Below are 19,357 nucleotides of genomic sequence, written 5' to 3' on the forward strand. Positions count from 1 at the left end.
ATGTCACCAAGATATCCTCTCACCTTTGTCTTATAAGTGAATCCCACTTACTCTGGGACACTTACTCTTGGATAAGCGACTAACCTTCAGGTGTTCTCAGAGTATTTAATTCTTTCATTATGGTTTTGTTTCTTTATTTTTCTCCTTCATTATTTAAAAAGACCTATAGTGTCTTTCAAATTCTTCTTTATTCTTTAGGGATATCAATTCATCTATTTAATGTGTCTCCTGATCCTTCCTCATGTATGGCTTATAATTTTTTTAATGACAGCTTAGCTTCAGTGGGGCTTTTTTTTTTAAATTTTTGTTTATTATACTTTAAGTTCTGGGATATGTGTACAAAACGTGCAGGTTTGTTACATAGGTATATACATACCATGGTGGTTTGCTGCACCCATCAATCTGTCATTTACATTAGGTATTTCTTCTAATGTTATCCCTCCCCTAGCCCCCAATCCACCAACAGGCCCAGGTGTGTGATGTTCCCCTCCCTGTGTCCATGTGTTATCATTGTTCAACTCCCACGTAAGAGTGACAACATGTAGTGTTTTGTTTTCTGTTCTTATGTTAGTTTGCTGAGAATGATGGCTTCCAGCTTCATCCATGTCCCTGCAAAGGACATGAACTCATCCATTTTATGGCTGCATAGTATTCCATGCTGTGTATGTGCCACATTTTCTTTATCCAGTCTATCATTGATGGGCATTTGGGTTGGCTCCAAGTCTTTGCTATTGTGAACAGTGCTGCAATAAGCATATGTGTGCATGTGTCTTTATAGTAGAATGATTAATAATCCTTTGGGTATATACCCAGTAATGGGATTTCTGGGTCAAATGGTATTTCTGGTTCTAGATCCTTAAGGAATCACCACACTGTCTTCCACAATGGTTGAACTAATTTACACTCCTACCAACAGTGTAAAAGCATTCCTATTTCTCCACATCCTCTCAAGCATCTGTTTTTCCTGACTTTTTAATGATCATCATTCTAACTGGGGTTAGATGGTATCTCATCTCATTGTGGTTTTTATTTGCATTTCTCTAATGACCAGTGATGATGAGCTTTTTTTTCATATGTTTGTTGGCTGCATAAATGTCTTCTTTTGAGAAGTATCTGTTCATATCCTTCACCCACTTTTTGATGGGGTTGTTTTCTTCTTGTAAATTTGTTTAAGTTCTTTGTAGATTCTGGATACTAGCCCTTTGTCAGATGGATAGATTGCAAAAATTTCTCCCATTCTGTAGGTTGCCTGTTCACTCTGATGATAGTTTATTTTGCTGTGCAGAAGCTCTTTAGTTTAATTAGATACCATTTGTCAATTTTGGCTTTTGTTGCCATTGCTTTTGGTGTTTTAGTCATGAAGTCTTTGCCAATGCCTATGTCCTGAATGGTATTGCCTAGCTTTTCTTCTAGGGTTTTTACGACTTTAGGTCTTACGTTTAGGTTGTTAATCCATCTTGAGTTTATCTTTGTATAAGGTGTAAGGAATGGGTCCAGTTTCAGTTCTCTGCATATGGCTAGCCAGTTTTCCCAACACCATTTATTAAATAGAGAATCCTTTCCCCATTGCTTGTTTTTGTCAGGTTTGTCAAAGATCAGATGGTTGTAGACCTGTGATGTTATTTCTGAGGCCTCCGTTCTGTTCCATTTGTCTATATATCTGTTTTGGTAGCAGTACCATGCTGTTTTGGTTACTGTAGACTTGTAGTATAGTTTGAAGTCAGGTAGCGTGATGCCTCCAGCTTTTTTCTTTTTGCTTAGGATTGTCTTGGCTATATGGGCTCTTTTTTGGTTCCATATAAAATTGAAAGTAGTTTTTTTCTAATTCTGTGAATAAAGTAAATGTTAGCTTGATGGGATAGCATTGAATCTATAAATCACTTTGGGCAGTATGGCCATTTTCACGATATTCATTCTTCCTATTCATGAGCATGGAATGTTTTTCCATTTGTTTGTGTCCTCTCTTATTTCCTTGAGCAGTGGTTTGTAGTTCTCCTTGAAGAGGTTCTTCACATCCCTTGTAAGTTGTATTCTTAGGTATTTTATTCTCTTTGTAGCATTTGTGAATGGGAGTTCACTCATTATTTAGCTCTCTGTTTGTCTGTTACTGGTGTATAGGAATACTTTTGATTTTTGCACATTGATTTTGTATTCTGAGACTTTGCTGAAGTTGCTTATCAGCTTAAGGAGATTTTGAGCTGAGGCGATGGGGTTTTCTAAATATACAATCATGCCATCTGCAAACAGAGACAATTTGACTTCCTCTCTTCCTATTCGAATATGCTTTATTTCTTTCTCTTGCCTGATTGCCCTGGCCAGAACTTCCAATACTATGTTGAACAGGAATGGTGAGAGAGGGCATCCTTGTCTTGTGCCGGTTTTCAAAGGGAATGCTTCCAGATTTTGCCCATTCCGTGTGATATTGGCTGTGGGTTTGTCACCAATAGCTCTTATTATTTTGAGATACGTTCCATCAGTACCTAGTTTATTAAGTTTTTAGCATGAAGGGGTGTTGAATTTTATCGAAGGCCTTTTCTGCATCTATTGAGAAAATAATGTGGTTTTTGTCACTGGTTCTGTTTATGTGCTGGATTACGTTTATTGATTTGTGTATGTTGAACCAACCTTGCATCCCAGGGATGAAGCCGACTTGATGGTGGTAGATAAGCTTTTTGATGTGCTGCTTGATTTGGTTTGCCAGCATTTTATTGAGGATTTTTGCATCAATGTTCATCAGGGATATTGGCCTGAAATTTTCTTTTTTTGTTGTGTCTTTGCCAGGTTTTGGTATCAGGATGATGCTGGCCTCATAAAATGAGTTAGAGAGGATTCCCTCTTTTTTCTATTGTTTAGAATAGTTTCACAAGGAATGGTACCAGCTCCTCTTTGTACCTCCGATAGAATTCAGCTGTGAATCTGTCTGGTCCTGGGCTTTTTATGGTTGGGAGGCTATTAATTACTGCCTCAATTTCAGAACTTGTTATTGATCTATTCAGGGATTCGACTTCTTCCTCGTTTAGTCTTGGGAGGGTGTATGTGTCCAGGAATTTATCCATTTCTTCTAGATTTTCTAGTTTATTTGTGTAGAGGTGTTTATAGTATTCTCTGATTGTAGTTTGTATTTCTGTGGGATCAATGGTGATATCCCCTTTATCATTTTTTATTGTGTCTATTTGATTCTTGTCTCCTTTCTTCTTTATCAGTCTGGCTAGTGGTCTATCTATTTTGTTGATCTTTTCAAAAAACCAGCTCCTGGATTCATTGATTTTTTGAAGGGTTTTTCATCTCTCTATCTCCTTCAGTTCTGCTCTGATCTTAGTTATTTCTTGTCTTCTGCTAGCTTTTGAATTTGTTTGCTGTTGCTTCTCTAGTTCTTTTAATTGTGATGTTAGGGTGTCGATTTTAAATCTTTCCTGCTTTCTCCTGTGGGAATTTAGTGCTATAAATTTCTCTCTAAAAACTGCTTTAGTTGTGTTCCAGAGATTCTAGTACATTGTGTCTTTGTTCTCATTGGTTTCAAAGAGCTTATTTATTTCTGCCTTCACTTCATTATTTACCCAGTAGTCATTCAGGAGCAGGTTATTCGGTTTCCATGTAGTTGTGTAGTTTTGAGTGAGTTTCTTAATCTTGAACTCTAACTTGATTGCACTGTGGTCTGAGAGACTGTTTGTTATGATTTCCATTCTTTTGCATTTGCTGAGGAATGTTTTACTTCCAATTATGTGGTCAGTTTTAGAATAAGTGTGATGTTTTGGTATCAGGATGCTGAGAAGAATGTATATTCTGTTGATTTGGGGTGGAGAGTTCTGTAGATGTCTACTAGGTCCACTTGGTCCAGAGGTGAGTTCAAGTCCTGAATATCCTTGTTAATTTTCTGTCTTGCTGATCTGTCTACTATTGACAGTGGAGTGTTAAAGTCTCCCATTATTATTGTGTGGGAGTCTAAGTCTCTTTGCAGGTCTCTGAGAACTTGCTTTATGAATCTGGGTGCTCCTGTTTTGGGTGCATATATATTTAGGATAGTTAGCTCTTCTTGTTGCATTGATCCCTTTACCATTATGTAATGCCCTTTTTTGTCTTTTTGATCTTTGTTGGTTAAAGTCTGTTTTATCAGAGACTAGGATTGCATCCCCTACTTTTTTTTTTTGCTTTCCATTTGCTTGATAAATATTCCTCCATCCCTTTATTTTGAGCCTATGTGTGTCCTTGGACGTGAGATGGGTCTCCTGAATACAGCACACCGATGGGTCTTGACTCTCTATCCAATTTGCCAGTCAGTGTCTTTTAATTGGGACATTTAGCCTGTTTACATTTAAGGTTAATATTGTTATGTGTGAATTTGATTATGTCATTATGATGCTAGCTGGTTATTTTGCCCATTAGTTGATGCAGTTTCTTCACAGTGTCGATGGTCTTTACAATTTGGTATGTTTTTGCGGTGGCTGGTACCAGTTTGTTCTTTCCATGTTTAGTGCTTCCTTCAGGAGCTCTTGTAAGGCAGGCCTGGTTGTGACAAAATCTCTCAGCATTTGCTTGTCTGTAAAGGATTTTATTTCTCCTTCACTCATGAAGCTTAGTTCGGCTGGATATGAAATTCTGGGTTGAAAATTCTTCTCTTTAAGAATGTTGAAGGCCAGGCACGGTGGCTCACGTCTGTAATCCCAGCACTTTGGGAGGCCAAGGTGAGCAGATCACAAGGTCAGCAGATCGAGAACATCCTGGCTAACACGGTGAAACCCCGTCTCTACTAAAAATACAAAAAAAAATTAGCCGGGCATGGTGGCGGGTGCCTCTAGTCCCAGCTACTCGGGAGGCTGAGGCAGGAGAATGGCATGAACCCAGGAGGGGGAGCTTGCAGTGAGCCGAGACCACGCCACTACACTCCAGCCTGGGCAACAGAGCAAGACTCTGTCTCAAAAAAAAAAAAGAATGTTGAATATTGGACCCCCACTCTCTTCTGGCTTGTAGGGTTTCTGCAGAGAGATCAGCTATTAGTCTGATGGGCTTCCCTCTGTAGGTAACCTGACCTTTCTCTCTGGCTGCCCTTAACATTTTTTCCTTCATTTCAACATTGGTGAATCTGAAAATTATGTGTCTTGGGGTTGTTCTTCTCGAGGAGTATCTTTGTGGCGTTCTCTGTATTTCCTGAATTTGAATGTTGGCCTGTCTTGCTAGGTTGGGGAAGTTCTCCTGGATAATATCCTGAAGAGTGTTTTCCAACTTGGTTCCATTCCCTCCGTCGCTTTCAGGTACACCAATCAAACGTAGGCTTGGTCTTTCCACATAGTCTCATATTTCTTGGAGGCTTTGTTCATTCCTTTATGTTCTTTTTTCTCTAATCTTGTCTTCACACTTTATTTCATTAAGTTGATCTTCAATCTCTGATATCCTTTCTTCTGCTTGATTGATTCAGCTATTGATCCTTGTGTATGCTTCACGAAGTTCTCATGCTGTGTTTTTCAGCTCCATCAGGTCATTTATATTCTTCTCTAAACTCGTTTTTCTAGTTAGCAATTCCTCTAACCTTTTTTCAAGGTTCTTAGCTTCCTTGCATTGGGTTAGAACATGCTCCTTTAGCTCGGAGGAGTTTGTTATTACACACCTTCTGAAGCCTAGTTCTGTCAATTCTCAAACTCATTCTCCATCCAGTTTTGTTCCCTTGCTGGCAAGGAGTTGTGATAATTTGGAGGAAAAGAGGTGTTCTGGTTTTTGGAATTTTCAGCCTTTTTGCACTGGTTTTTCCTCATCTTCGTGGATTTATCTACCTTTGGTCTTTGATGTTGGTGGCCTTCAGATGGGGTTTCTGTGTGGATGTCTTTTTTGTTGATGTTGATGCTATTCCTTTCTGTTTGTTAGTTTTCCTTCTAACAGTCAGGCCCCTCTGCTGCAGGTCTGCTGGAGTTTGCTGGAGGTGCACTCCAGACCCTGTTTGCCTGGGTATCACTAGCAGAGGCTGCAAAACAGCAAATATTGCTGCCTTTTTCTTCCTCTGGAAGCTTCATCCCAGAGGGGCACCACCAGATGCTAGCCAGAGCTCTCCTGTATGAGGTATCTGTCAACCCCTACTGGGAGGTGTTTCCCAGTCAGGAGGCACAGGGGTCAGGGACCCACTTGAGGAGGCAGTCTGTCACTTAGCAGAGCTCGAGTGCTGTGCTGGGAGATCCACTGCTCTCTTCAGAGCCAGCAGGCAGGAACATTTAAGTCTGCCAAAGCTGCGCCCATAGCTGCCCCTTCCCCCAGGTGCTCTGTCCCAGGGAAATGGGAGTTTTATCTATAAGCCCCTGACTGGGGCTGCTGCCTTTCTTTCAGAGATGCCCTGCCCAGAGAAGAGGAATCTAGAGAGGCAGTCTGGCTACAGTGGCTTTGCCAAGCTACGGTGGGCTCTGCCCAGTTTGAACTTCCCAGTGGCTTTGTTTACACTGTGAGGGGAAAACTGCCTACTCAAGCCTCAGTAATGGCAGATGCCAGTGGGGCTTGTTTTATCCATAAATGTCCAATGCATCTACCCTGGCTTTGGGTTTTCTTTACTCCTGTCATCTGAGGATTTCCCTTGCTTTTTGAGAATTTTTAAATATTTTATTTGTAAATAGTTTCATATCAATATTTTTAATGACAAATATTTAATATTTTAAGCATTTTATCCAATATTTCTGTTCACAGCAGAAACGTGTGATCCATCATGTTGATGGGCTCAGAACCTACTAAACTTTTCTCCCTCTCAGTTTCCTTATCTTTAAAATGAAAATAATAACAGCGCCTGTCTTGTGAGGTTCGTTATGCTTAAATGTAATAATACATGCAGAGCACTTTAAGTTCTACAAAACTGACTGGAACACAGCAGACATTCAATAAATGCGAGCCTAAATTATTGCTTTGCCCAGAACTGAGTTCGTCATCTCCCCACCAGCCCCTTTCTTCTTTCCTAGGCCTATCTAACTGAATGACTCCACCAACTCTCAGTCACCTAAGACTGAAACATGGGATACCTTGCAGATTCTTTCCTCATCACCCTCACCACCACCACCCTGTGAGTCTCTCCTCTTGAATCAGCCCACTTATCTCTAAGTCCCATAAAAATATGTACAAGATACTCTTTTAATAAAATTAAGACAAATGAAACAAAACATATATACTTTGAAGGAGTACAAATAGATGACAGGAAGGCATAGGAACGAGAGGCACCAAATTCAAGATGGCAGGTGCCTGGGCAGAAGCCAGCAGCATGGGATTGGGGTGGACCATGGAGATGGGACAAGTCACTGTCCACGGTCAAGTGTCCTCTAAGGCAGTGACATCCCAGGATTTTATTGCATTATTTAAAATAATTTTTTGACGAGAGCTTCACATAAACCAGCGATACAAGTATGTCATGAACTAAGAATTAGGCTCAAACCTGTAGTGTGTTCCAGGAGAAAGACAGGGGGAGAGAGAGAGACTTCATATTGAACAAAGAGCATTCACCAATGGGGAAGGGGGCTTGAGGAGGAGAGAGAAAGGAGATAAAAAGGAATTTGTGGTCCAAGCAGGCAACTGTGAAGAGCCACCGAAGAGGGGCCTGTAGACTGCTGACGGTCACGGGCCACAAACTGAGAAACGCAAATCAGCTCTACCCTGTACTTCTGGATTTTACTTTTTAATAATTTACTTGCATGAGCTTGAACTTTTTAATATGTTCAATACCCCCTTGTATTTCTTCTGTAAATTATTTATTCTTTTAATGGGTGGGATGCTCATTTTATGAGGTCTTATAATAGTGAGGATGTTAGCTTTTTTCATATATATTGCAAACATTTTCCTTAGCCCTTTCTGATAAAAGTTTTATCCCCTTTTTTCAGGCAGACTTCGAAAGAAATGTTGACTCGGGTCCTCAGTTGACCCAAAGTATCTATGATACCATGATCTCATGGCTGGTGGAACTCTTCAGTGCTGCTGAAGCAGAACCTCTCTTGAGGCAACCCTGGAGTCCTCCCACTCTGTGAGCCTCTGCCCCACCCTTGGGCTTCTATCCAGTGGCATCTGGACCAGATGCTGTGGAAACCACACATGACCTGTCCCCACCCCAGGAGCTCAGCCTGAGTGGCTTTATCTAAGGCCCAGCTCTGTTCCTCATCAACCTCAAGAACTTTACCCAGTGCCTTTTTTTGCTGGTCTTCCTGTCCTCTCCTCTGCACCAGGGGCCTCCTGGCCTTCAACTCCTCCCTTTTCTGGGCAGCAGTAAGGACACGCCTAGCACATGCCTGGTGCTGGGAGCCTGTGAGCTGCTGCAGAAGGAGGATGTGAGGAGTGTACTCGGGCCTTATCAGGGCTTATTACTCAGGAGTTGACATTGATTAAACACCAGCTCTTCTGAGCTGCTGACCTGGACCTTGATCTTGACCTGATTTCTCAAAGTCCCCTGACTTTTGTTTCAGCAAACAACCAAATCTGATGAATGTTTCAATCAAAGCCAGAGGTCAGAGTCAGCAGACCCTGCTAGTCCAGGCCACCTTTGTTCTCCCTCTACATAGAACACTCTATTCCCTCCCCACTCGAGGTCTTTAGCCTCCTGATCTTTCACTCTGGGAATCTTTTCTGGTCATCCTCACTTCTGGAGCAACCATCCTCCTATCACTTTCATCAGTAAAGCCAACAAGAATGACAACAGCCATCAGGCCTTTGCCCTCCTGATCTCTCACTCTGGGAATCTTTCCAGGTCATCCTCACCTATGGAGCAACCATCCTCCTATCACTTTCATCAATAATGCCAACAACAGTGGCAACAGCAATCAGGCCTTTACCCCTGATCTTTCACTCTGGGAATCTTTCCAGGTCTCCCTCACCTCTGGAGCAACCATCCCCTCCTATCACTTTCATCAATAATGCCAACAATGACAGCAGCAGTCAGCACTCCCATATGCACGTTACAGCTGGCCGGACACCTTCATATGCACTGCAGTAGCCTTGTAGGGCAAATTAGGAAGGAACCGTCAGTCCCATTTAACCCAGGAGCAAAGCAGCTTTACCAGGGTCACACAGGAAGTCACTAGCCAAGTTGCATCTGAAATCCAGGCCTTCAGACTCCAGGCACATGGTACCTTGTCCCTGGTCCCACCTCATCCTTAGCCTCTGTTTTGCTCTATCCAGCAGTTACAAAAAGGAGTCACTGAGAAAGGTGTGATTGAAGGCTGGGTGCAGTGGCTCACGCTTGTAATTCCAGCACTTTGGGAGGCCAAGGTGGGTGGATCACCTGAGGTCAGGAGTTTGAGACCAGCCTGGTCAACGTGGCGAAACCCCATCTCTACTAAAAATACAAAAATTAGCCGGGCATGGTAGCGCACACCTGTAATCCCAGCTACTTGGGAGGCTGAGGCAGGAGAATCGCTTGAACCCAGGAGGCAGAGGTTGCAGTAAGCTGAGATCACACCATTGCACTCCAGCCTGGGCAACAAGAGTGAAACTCCATCTCAAAAAAAAAAAAAAAAAAAAGAAAGATGTGATTGAGTCTTTGCTGGTTGCCCAGGATCTTACCCTCACTGGGAAACATCCAGGGCTCACCACCCTTAGGTCTCTCAGGAAAGTCGTAGTTGAGGCAACAAGAGGAAGGATATTGTGATGAGGATGCAGCCATGTTAGTTGGGCTCTTTCTATGAGTTGAACACTCACATGTAATTTTCTCATCCTATCTTCACCATAGTCCTGGGAAGCAAAGTGTTTATAATCCCCACTTTCCAGATAAAGAAACAGCTGTGGATAGGTGAAGCCCAATTGTCCACAGCCTCAGATTAGCAAATGGGGGGCCAGGGATTGGATGGCCCTCACAACATGAGGTGGAAGTGATGACCCCTTACCCCCCACACTCCCTTTCAAAATGGATCAAACTTAAATTCGAAGGTTGAGGTTCCGACAGTGGGACTTCTGGCCTCAGCAACTAGTGGCAGGAAGGTTCAAAGCCAGTGGTGTGCTGACAGCCAGTCATATGGCATCTGGGAGGCATTAAACAAATGATCATGGAATTAACCAACTCTGCGTTCGGTGATGTTAAGTTGGTAACTTGAAACTGGGAATATTTACACCATGGCAAATGCTATAAATCAAGGCTTTCCTCTCCTCTGCCATCCTACCTCCCCTGTGCCCCCAGCCCAGAGCTGGTTGTCAAACCTTCACCAGCACTCCCCTGATCAGGCCCCCACAGAGCTTGACCAAACCCTGCTTGACTCACCGAACCCTCTTTTGTGTCTCTGACCATCTCCCCTCTTCCACCGTAAATATCAATTTCACGGCCGCCCTCCCTATAGCCAAGAAGCCTATGGACAGGGTCACGTGTAGGTCCCTCAGGTGCTGAAAGCACACCCATGCTGAGTGTACTGTTCACAGTGCAGCTGATTCAACATGCAAACTGATCAAATAAACAAACTGAATGTGATCTCCAGAGGCCACACCAGCCTTTGAAATATGAAGCCAAGGACACCATTTGAGATCACTTCTAGTGGAAAATACTTTTGCTGGCTTCCTTTGAATGTGGAAATCATATCCTCCTTTAAAATACAATCTAGGGTAAGGGCTTTAAATGTATTAACTTATTTAATCCTCACATTTACCTGATAGAAGTAAATACTATTATTAGCCCTGTTTTAGAGCTGAGGATGCTAAAACACAGGGAAGTTAGAGAACTGGCCCAAGATCACAGAGCAATTGAATAGTAGAGCCAGGATTTGAAACCGGGTGTCCATGCTCTTAAATGCTAGGTTACAATACCACTCAAAGAAAATAGTAAGCACAGCCAGGTGCAGTGGCATGCACCTCTAGTCCCAGCTACTTGGGAGGCTGAGATTGGTGGATTCCTTGAGCCTAGGAGTTTGAGACCAGCATGGGCAACATAGCGAGACCCTGTCTCAAAAAAATAACAATAATAGCAACTAGGTTGTAGATCCCCTCCCCTGAGCTTTATATGTAATAATGCACTGACTTCTCACAATAACCTTATAAAATGGGCCCCATTTTACAGATGAGGAACTGAGACTCAGAGAAGGGGAGTAACGTGCCGAAGGACACACAGCAAGTATATGGCAGAACTGGAAACCAAGTTCCTGCAGCTGGCTCCAGAGCTGGGGCCCCAAATCACACACTGGGAGTTCAGCCTGTGTGCACCCCTTCCTCGGGTTTGCAGGATGAACAGCTGCCTTCTGGATGGTCTGCATGGGAAGCATATTTGGATTGTGATTTATAAAACACAATGAAGGTAATAGAAACCAGCCCTCACACTTACACAGGGCTTTGTGTTTCCAGATACCTTTTTTATCCCAGTCATTGCTGTGTCTTCCTGGCTCCCTCGTGAAGGGGTGAACAGGTATCGCTTCTCTGGTTTCCCAGGAAACCCAGGGCCATACTGCAAGCCAGGCACAGTTGGACAGAGGAATCAGCTGGCCTCTGATTCCAGATCACGGCACGCTCTCTCTCCTTACTTTTTTAACATGTTGTTTTTTCCTGATTGCCATAATAATATATATTCAATGTAAAATGTAGAAATACAGTGGAAAAATAGAAAAGAGGCCAAAAAACAAAAACAAAAGTCCCCTGTGATGCTACCACTGCAAAAATAACCCGCAGGAACATCTTAGTGTATCCTGTTTGTCTGTTTTCATGCTCAGAGCCATGTCTGGTACACCAGATTACACAAAGTCTGGCTGGAAGGGAGTGTCCTTGTCCATTCCTCAGCAGGGCAGGAGTCCCCTTGCAGCCTCCAGCTAGACATAGCTGTCTCCTGCTCCTGAGATATGTGAGGCCTGCCTGCTCCCCACGCTCCCTGGGACCCCACATCACTCAATGTTTCCTGGCCTGGTCAGGAGATAGAGATGTTTGTGACATGCATAAAATGACAAGAGTAACCCTCCTCCCAAAGCTTATTTCAGCTAACAAAAAGTAAGCACTTTCAGAGCCCGACCCTTCAAGGAGCTGCTGCTGCAGAAGGTGAGACTTTCATGTCTTTCCCGGAATGTTTTTTGATGTTTTGTTTTTTGCCTCTCTGCTTGTTGCCTGAAATATTCCCATGAGAACTCCTTGCGTGTGTATTTCAGCATGGAAATGAAACCCCACTATCCCCAGGAAGGGCAGGACACTCAGCATGGTAGAATAGACAGAATAGGCAGGGTAGAACAGACAGAATATAGCTTAACTCACTTCTTAATGGCTGTGCAACTCCGAGCTCATTATTTAACCTCTCTGAGACTTAGCTTTCTCACCTATAATCTGCCTCCCTTGCGGGGTTATTATGGTAAACTAAGGGCCTGGCATATACTATTGGTTCTCTTCCAGCCCCTAAAATGAATAAACTCACTGATTAAATGACACTTGATTCAGGCTGGGATGCATGGGAGGAGATGCAGGGACTATTTGAATCTGGAACTGTTTTGGGCAGAAGGAAGGGGGCCAAGAATTTGGGAAAGGAGCAGGATGGGGAGAGGGTGGACATGTGCAAAAGAAGAGACCACAGAGCTGTGAAACTTTGGCCCTGGGAGAGAGGCCCTTAAAGACCATCTCATCTGCCCCATTATCTCACAGTTGGGAACACTGAGGCCCAGAGATGGAAGGGAATGCCTGAGCTCCCCCAGTCAGGTTGGAGAACAAACTCTCAGGGGTTTTCAGAATCTGCAAAGCAGATTCTCAGAGCCAGAGTCAAGGAAGGGAAAGAGGTCAGAAGACCCATCACTCTCCAGTTGCTGGAAGCAATTGCTCCAACAGCTGCCCTGGAGAGAAAGCTCTGCACTGACTTAGCACCTCCCTCTTCCCAGCACCTGTGCCCACTCCCCAAGCCACTGGATTCAGTCTCTCCCTGTGTCCCCTGGGCAGTCCCACCCCCACCCTGCACCCCGAGTGTGACTATAACCTACCGGAGCCAGAATGTCCACCACAAGCCTGGGAGGAGAGCAGCAGCGCCCAGGTGCCTCTTCCTCAGGGAAGTGCAGACAGAGTGTAATTCCTTTCCATGCGCTCATCCCCTCTCTGGACAGCAGCCTATGTATATCCTGCTTTCAACTGGAAAAAAAAAAAATCCCTTTGCCCTTGCCCCAGCCCTCATCTCAGCTGCATAGCCATGAGCTATTTCTCTCATTGATAAGAGTCAAGCTCAGATGACTCCCACCCCATAAAAGAGTGTCCCCCAAAGATAGTGTTTGGAAAACATGTATCCCCTCTCTGGAACGATTCCCTAGTAGTTGGGTCAAGTCCACTAACAGCCCATGCCAGACGTCCAGGCCTTTGTTTACCCTGTGTCTACCTGAAGGGCCTTCCCAACATCACCATCAGCTTCTTCATCCTGGATACCTTCTCAGCAAGATCTCAGTCCCATTCTGCCCCAATTCTAAACTCCACCCAATCTCTTTTTCTGGCCATAACTCCCACTGAGCAGGGCTGTGTCTGCTACACCCACTGTGTCACCAATAGTTTCATCTCCCAGACTTTCCAAATCATCTTCCCTCTTTCTTTCCCTTCTCCCCGACTCCCCTTCCTGGCATCTCTGTATGATTAGCTGCCTGTTTAACTGTCTGTTCCCCTGCTGGGTCAGGAGCTCTCAGGGGAAGGACCATATCTGACCCACCACCCAGAGCCCAGGGACAGGCAAGAGCAGAGACTGAATGAATGAATGACTGTGGATATATGATGCATTGCCTGCCACATGCTTAGCAGTATGAGAGTCTGCCTTCCCAGCACAGCACCTGTGGTCCAGGATCAGTATCTCAGCCACCCTCACCTCCAGTCCCACTGCCCCCTTGACACATAGCAAGTGCTTGGTGAATGCCTGTTGTCTCCACCTGGACTGAGCAATAATAGAGTAGTAATGTCAGGTGGTTAAAGGCATGGCATTGGAGTCATACACAGCTGGGCTTGGACCTGGCTCTGCATTTACTGGCTGTGTGACCTAGAGATGGTGACTTCACCTTTCTGGGCCTCGATTTTTGCATCTTTATTGGGGGTACGGATAGTCCCTCAGACAGGCATCAGAGAACGGAATGTCCCAAGAAGATTGATATGGACTTAGACATTTGCCTTTCTCTGGGGTCCACAGGCTACCAAGAATGGACATTAAGACTATGATGGGTTTTTACACAGACAGAGGGAAGCAGGGGACCTTTCAAGTGGGGCCTCCAAGTTTCTCTAGGCCAAACACTAGTTTCCAATAGAGAGACCCAAGGAGTTGCCCAAAAAGAGCCACAGGGTCCTGGGTCCCTCCCACAGAACAGCTAAGTTCTAGGACCTGGGCTCCTTTTTTATTCTCCCTCACCTCCCCCCTTTTGTACATCCTTATTTTAAAATAATTTTTAGACTTGCAAAATAAAGCACGAGATTCCTGGATACCTGTCTGCCAGCTTCCCCTAATATTAACATCAGTTAAATTGAGTTTATCCTAAGGCTAAACATATATTTTTATATACTTTTAATATATGACACGTATTTTATACATTTAATATATAAAATTTACATATTTTAAATTTGGCGTAAAGATTTCTCCACACATAATGAACTGTAACCAAACTGAATGTATAAACAGGCTATAACCTATTCTTGTGCCAATTACAGAGTTTCAGCCAATCGCATGTGGCCAACCATTCAAATAGTGTTCAAATAAGGCAAACGCCAAGCTGTAACCAATCCAGCTGTTTGTCCCTCACTTCCGTTTTCTGTCCATAAGTCTTCTTCCACATGCAGCAGCACCCAAGTTTCTCTGAACCTAATCTAGTTTGGGAGGCTGCCCGATTCTCAAATTGTTCTTTGCTCAATTAAACTCCGTTTACTTTGCCTAAGGTTTTACTTTTTTTTTTTTTTTTTTTTTTAAGACAGAGTCTCACTCTGTTGCCCAGGCTGGAGTGCAATGGTGTGAGCTCGGCCTCGGCTCACTGCAACCTGTGCCTCCCAGGTTCAAGAAACTCTCCTACCTCAGCCCGGTAACTGGGATTACAGGTGCCCACCACCATGCCCGGCTAATCTTTGTATTTCTAATAGAGGCAAGGTTTCACCATGTTGGTCAAGCTGGTCTCCCACTCCAGAGCTCAAGTGATCCGCCTGCCTCAGCCTCCCAAAGTGCTGGGATTCTAGGCGTGAGCCACAGCAGCTGGCCTCTAAGGTTTTACTTTTAACACATCTACATAATCACAGTACTGACTAAGAATCTAAATAAGGAAATTAACATTGACACAATACTATTGAGTAATCTACACACCTTATTCAAATTTCAACAGTTGTCCCACTAATGTCCTTTCTCTGGCCCAGGATCTAAACCAGAATGCGCTTGGTTCTTATGTCTCCTTTGTCTCTTCATTCTGGGGCAGTTCCTCAGTCTTGCTTTGTCTTTCATGGCCTTGACAGTTTTGAAGAGTACTGGCCAGTTCATTTGTAGAATGTCCCTAAATTTTAGTGTGGTGTTTCTTCAGGATTAGACTGAGGTTGTGTATTTTGGGCAGGAACAACACAGAAGTGATCTTAGGTCCTCAGTATACATATCAGAGGTACATAATTTCAAGATGTCTCTTTCCTGGTGATGTTAACTTTGATCACTTGAAAAATGTGGTATCTAACAAGTTTTTCCACTGTAAAATTACTATTTACCTTTTGTAATTAATAAGTATCTTGCTACTTTGAGACTATGCAAATATCCTATTTCTCATCATGCTTTTGTCCACTGATTTTTGCATCCATTTATACTTTCCAACAATAATTATTACTGTGGTTTTTTCCAAATGGTGATATTCTATTTCCATCATTCTTTCTACATGTATTAATTAGAATTCTATTATAAGAAAGAGCTGGGCATGGCACGGTGTCTCTTGCCTGTAATCCCAGCAGTTTGGGAGGCCAAGGCAGGTAGATGGCTTGAGTCTCAGAGTTCGAGACTAGCCTGGGCAACATGGCGAAACCTCATCTCTGCAAAAAATACAAAAATTAGCCAGGCGTGGTGGCATGCACCTGTAGTCTTAGCTACTTGGGAGGCTGAGTTGAGAGGATTGTTTGAGCCCAGGAGGTGGAGGCTGCAGTGAGACAAGATTGTGCCATGCACTCCAACATGGGCAACAGAGAGAGACCCCATCTCAAAAAAAAAAAAATTTTTTTTTTTAAAAAGAGTTAGTCTTTCTTCCTAAGTATTTATATTAGTATGAACTCATGGGTATTTATTTTATCCTATTACTCCCATTATTTATCTTGCTGTTCAAATTGTCTCATCCTCTTTTAAAATGCTTCAACCCATCTGTTTCCTGTTAAGCTGCTTTTCCTAATGAGATGTGGCCCACGGCTAAGTCACTCCCTCAGTGTCACTCCCCAGCCATAGCACGTCAGACACTCCCTGGTGTGCAGGGCAGGTGGTTGGGAGACCTCTGAGCCTTTGTGTGAGCAACTAGGTTTCCCGTTTCCCTGAAACTCACTGAGGCATCTTCCCAACAAGGGCTGGGCTTTTTCCTGGAATGGGCAGGTTGCAGTTGGAGGAGTCAGTCCTAACTCCACAGGCAAAGAGTTCCAGGAAGGGCTGAGCCTGGCCAGGTAGCCCCAGATCCCCCACCCCCACCCTTGCTCTCCATCAGGCATCCTTCCCCCAGCACCACCAAGCTCATGCTCTGATTGCCCCTTCTTGAGTCTGCCAGCTCTTGACAGCCTGGTTTTTGATGGGAGAGCCCTGGGTTGGCACTGCCTCATCCTCTGTCTCACTGTTTCTTTCTCTTTTATTTCTCTGTCTTCCTTGGGCAAAATTCACCCCATTCTAGCTTAACTCATGAGAGAGTCAGTCCAGTCCTTCTCTAGGGCCTTAAAATTTTGAATTCCTAGGCTACAAACTTGCCCTCCAATTTAGAAGCCTGGTTAGAGCCCACATTTACTCACTTTTATTTGCTGTTATGTCAGAACCTCAGATCTTCCTAACATTCTCCATTGACGGCACAAAAGGAAGGAAATGATGCTCCTCTCACCTCTTCCACTTCCTCTTTCTGTGCTGTCCCCAGCCTGGCCCCCTCTGGCCACTCAGACTGTGTTATCTCCTCTTCTGTACATCTGCCCAAGGCACCCTTCAGCTAAGGGGTTATGTATAATCCTTTCCCCAACTGCCAGTCCCTTGCCTTGCTACAAATGCATTTGTTTGAAATCCGTATATGTATTCATTTATCAAAATATCTTCACTTACATATTTACTACATGTTAGAATTACAGAGTGGTTCTCCAGACATCTGCTTTGTGGGTTAGGCCAGGCTGAAGTTATCACATCCATTTTGCAGACAGGGTTGCCAAGACTCAGAAACTCCGTCACTTGCCCAGAAACACAGTTGATAGCAGCCACATGGACTTTCTGACTCCTACTCCGGTGCTCTTTTGCTCATTGTCTTTGTGAATATTCTGTGTAATTATTTGCTCCTTTTTGCTCCCCAGCCCTTCCACCTCAGATGTGGTTAGTGATTCCAGGACAGAATTATTGCTTGCTCATCTGAATATCCCCCACTGCATAGCCCAGCCAGCACTGGACACACAGTAGACACTCAGTAAATGTTTGTTGGGTGAATGCAGGCTTTGATGTAGAAAGCCTTCCTAGAATTACTTGCTCTTACCTAACAGTGGTCTCACTGCTTCTTATACAAAGACTCCACCACCTGAGGCTTTCTGGGACTCAGTTTCCCTGTCTGTAAAGTGACTATAGAGCAAGCTTATCCAACCAACAGGCCGCATGCAGCCCAGGACAGCTTTGAATGCAGCCCCCAACCCAAATTCTTAAAATTTCTCATAACATTAGTTCAGCCCAAGGTCAGGGACAAAAATAGCAGCAGCTGGGTACACCCTCAGATTCCAGGCAAAGAAGATCACATACTGTAAGACTTGGAAGTTGGTGTTTGCAGGTGACCCTGGAAGTGGGTAAGTGTCATGGACAGGCTGAGCTGCCAGCTTTCTGGAGCCAGTTTCATTTCTTGGGAACTATTTTGTTTTAAATATTTTCAAGGTCTCTGGAAACTGAGAAAGCTGACAGCTAATCAACAGTCGAGAACTGGAGACCTTGCTTGACCACCCCTTCACTTTCTCACCCCGTCTATCCATCCAGGAAGCCCTTCCTGAGTGCCTGTCCTGGGTTTCATTCCAGACAGGGCACTAGGGGCCGAACAATAATGCTGATGCTTACATGGCACTTGAGCTGGACGGGACAGTTTCAAGTGCATTACATGTATTAATTTGTCTAATCCTCCCACCAACCCCATGTTATAATGAGGAAAATCAGGCACAGAGAGTTAGGTAACTTTTCCAAATTGAAGCACTGGGATTTGGACCAGACTACCTCCACCTCCACCCTCGGCCTCCACCCAGTTAGTTTACAGGATTTTTCCTTCTGAATCAGATGTTTTCCCCTCTCCCCAGATACATTTTGTAGTTTTATGATGTTGTTTTTCTCTTTTCTTTTGTTTTCTTTTCTTTTTTTTTTTTTTTTTTTTTTTTTTTTTTGAGATGGAGTCTTGCTGTGTCGTCCAGGCTGGAGTGCAGTGGCACGATCTCAGCTCACTGCAGCCTCCACCTCCCAGGTTCAAGTGATTCTCGTGCCTCAGCCTCCTGAGTAGCTGGGATGACAGGCATGCACCACCATGCCTGACCAATTTCTTTTTATGGTTAAGGGTGGGGCCAGGGGTTCCCTAGGGGTTAAGGCAGTATTACGTTTTTTAAAATGTCAATCGGAGGCTGAGGTGGGTGGAGGTCAGGAGTTCAAGACCAGCTTGGCTAACATGGTGAAACCCTGTCTCCACCAAAAATACAAAAAAATTAGCCAGGTATGGTCCCATGCACCTGTAGTTCCAGCTGTTCAGGAGGCTGAGGCACAAGAATTGCCTGAGCCCAGGAGGTGGAGGTTACAGTGAGCCGAGATCATGCCACTGCACCAACCTAGGTGACAGAATGAGACTCTGTCTCAATCAATCAATCAGTAAAGTGTTAATTGGTGTTTTCCCACCATTCACTTTTCTTCCACTCAAACAGTGAGACTCAGGAAGGGTCTTTGAATTTTTTCTTGGCCTTTGAGTACAGGAGTTTGAGGAAATTAAGGTTCTCTTTCTATTCTATACCAAACTAAAAAAGCATTCCCCAGGCTGAGAAGGTAAGAGGCAGCAGGGAAGCAGGTCAGTCTAAACATTAGAGGGACACTGTGCCCTGTCTTATGGCTACAGTCCTGGTGTTCGTGGGACTTAGGGGGCACAGGGACATGGCACATGGGGAGTCCAAGGTGAACAGGGCCACAGGTAGCCCCATCCCATGCCCTAGCCTGAAGCAATCAAATGAAGTCTTCAATGGGCTGCCAGGCCTGAAGGTGCTAGTGGACTACCCTGAGTGTGGACACATAGGCTGGTGTCCAACAGGGAGGCAGGATGCTGAT

At 44.2% G+C, this 19,357-nt stretch overlaps 1 protein-coding gene across 5 annotated transcripts in view; it reads right to left on the reverse strand.

Annotated features, from left to right (window-relative positions):
* Positions 1 to 19,357, reverse strand: part of ACKR2 (atypical chemokine receptor 2) — a 67,085-nt gene that overhangs the window by 4,784 nt on the left and 42,944 nt on the right. Inside the window, exon 1 of one of the 5 annotated variants that reach the window (XM_054552213.2) lies at positions 12,867 to 12,955. The exons of the other annotated variants lie outside the window; for them this stretch is intronic. The gene's annotated coding sequence lies outside the window, so the exon portion shown is untranslated. Of the gene's footprint in view, positions 1 to 12,866; positions 12,956 to 19,357 lie in introns of those variants that run through there. 5 annotated transcript variants of the gene reach the window in all.

Source organism: Pongo abelii, chromosome 2 (assembly GCF_028885655.2).
Source record: "Pongo abelii isolate AG06213 chromosome 2, NHGRI_mPonAbe1-v2.0_pri, whole genome shotgun sequence".
Lineage (NCBI taxonomy): Eukaryota > Metazoa > Chordata > Mammalia > Primates > Hominidae > Pongo > Pongo abelii.